The following is a 2,303-nucleotide window of genomic DNA, read 5'->3' as shown; positions in this document are numbered from 1 at the left end:
CATGCATGCAAGGCAAGCGCTCTACCACTGAGCCAACTTCCCAGCCCCAATGAGTACATTTCTTATCAAGCATTGTTGCTGCCTCCTCTGTTTCCCCTTCCCATCCCTTCCCATCTCCCCACCTTACCCTCCCCCCCCCACACACACACGTGAGACTCTTATCTCCAATAAACCACCAGAAAACCAGAAATGGTGCTGTGGCTCAAGTGATAGAGCACTTGCTTTGAGCTGAAGAGCTCAGGGTCAGTGCACAGGCCCAGAATTCAAGACCCATGATCAACAAAAAGAGAGAGAGACAGAGACAGAGAGAGGTAGTAGTATTCTCTTAAAATCCTTATGAAGATAGAATGCAGCTGGGTGCCAGGGGCTCACACCTACAATCTTGTATGCAGGCAGCTTAGACCTAAGAGATATCAGCTAGATTCAAAGCCAGTTTGAGCAGAAAAGTCTGCAGACTCCATCTCCAATTAACCAGCAAAAAGCTGGATTGGTGGGGTAACAAGTAGTAGAGCACCAGTCATAAGCAAGAAAGAGCATTGAGTTTAAGCCTTAGTACCAGCACACAAAAAGGAAGGAAAGGAAAGAAGGGAGGGAGAGAAGGAGGGAGGAAGGGAGGAAGGAAGGAAGGAAGGAAGGAAGGAAGGAAGGAAGATGGGTACTGGTGGCTCATGCCTGTAACCCTAGCTACTCAGAAGGCTGAGATCTGAGGATCATGGTTGGAAGCCAGCCCATGCAAGAAAGTCCATGAGACACTTATATCCAATTAACCACCAGAAACCAGAACTGGTGCTGTGGCTCTAAGTGGTAGAGCATAGCCTTAAGCAAAAACACCTAGGGACAGTGCCCAGGCCCTGAGTTCAAGTCCCACAACTGACCAAAAAGAAAAAAATAAAATAAAGGAAGGAAGGAAGAGAGAGAGACAGAGAAAGAGAGAGAGATTCCAACAGGGCAATCCCTGGTTATCAATGCTATCCTTCCTTCCTAAGGGCAATCATGGAAAGGGTTGGACATAATGATATCAATGATACCAATCTCTTAACAATGTATCTATAATCACCCACCCCCCATTCTATATTTGGTGACAAAACTGAGAGTCCAAGATTCTGGTGCTGTCCAACTCCCAGTGTGGCCCTCAGAGGTCACATCTCACAGACCAGACAAGTAGAGCTCAGAGAAAATAAACCCCAGAGGTCCAAGGCATCTGGGAGACCCAGATAAATGGGAGAGGAAGTCATTGCTTTTCTTGCTAGATGTCCACTAAATTCATGAGTCTCCTCTTTTTCCTTCTCCCCTCTATTTTGGGGACTCCAGGATCTATTTCCCCTTCCCTGTGTGTCACACTGCTGGGCCCCCCCTTCTCAGTCAGGTGGAGGATGCTGATACACAGCCTGCCAGACACCCAGGGGCTCCTGGTCCCAGAGGGCCTTTGGCCAAGGGGCTCTGGCAGAAGTCCAGTGTCTTTCTCACTGTCCAACTCCCTCCGCCCAGGCCCCTAATCCATCTCACCCAGCAGGAAGCCCTTAAGCTGTCTTTTCAACTCCTTCCCCAGCCCGCTGTGGGCTCAGTGCCTTTCTATACCACCCTTGGCAGGAGCTGTGTAATACAAGCTGGGGAGAGCCACCCCCGCCAAGAGGTCATCCTGCTTCAGGCAGCTTCCAGCTCCTGGCTGGCAGCCTCTTCTCCCTTATCCCCTCCCCAGGAAAGTTCTCCTTCTAATAAGCTCCCTGGGAATCCCTGGGTACTGTCAACCCTTGTCTAGAGCACATCAAAGCTTCAGACTGAGTCCAGGTGGAGTAGAGAGACTAGTAGATGGTAGGCTAGGAGGGTAGAGTCTAGAGAAATGTGGCAGGCAGGAGAGAGGGTCCCTCTGGCTCGGTGCCCTCTCTCCTTTGGCTGCTTTCTTCATCTTTCTAGATTCCAGCCCCTGCCTCCTACTCCTCCATAGCCCATTCATATCCTTCTCAGACTAAGTTATATAGCTCACTCTGAGAACTGGGAGAACTTGGTTCTGAGGGGAAAAGAGGCCAAGCAGACAGAAGCAGGGAAATGAGGATGGGTTATTTCTTTGTTTTCCTAGGTTATATTTGGGTGACTTCTTGTCACTCCTAGGGAAGAGCTGTCACAGCTTGGATCATTCTAGGATAGGCTTGATTTCAAGCCTTCAATATTATGGCTGTAGCAAATCCATTTGGGTTGTAATTCTTTGTTATTTATTTATTTTACTGGCACTGAGATTTGTACTCAGGGCCTCATGCTTGCTAGATGAGTGCTCTACCATTAAAGCCACACCCCAAGTAATGTTT

The sequence above is a fragment of the Dipodomys ordii genome, unplaced genomic scaffold (genome assembly GCF_000151885.1).
Source record: "Dipodomys ordii isolate 6190 unplaced genomic scaffold, Dord_2.0 Scaffold147, whole genome shotgun sequence".
Classification (NCBI taxonomy): Eukaryota; Metazoa; Chordata; class Mammalia; order Rodentia; family Heteromyidae; genus Dipodomys; species Dipodomys ordii.
This window is presented reverse-complemented; position numbering follows the sequence as displayed.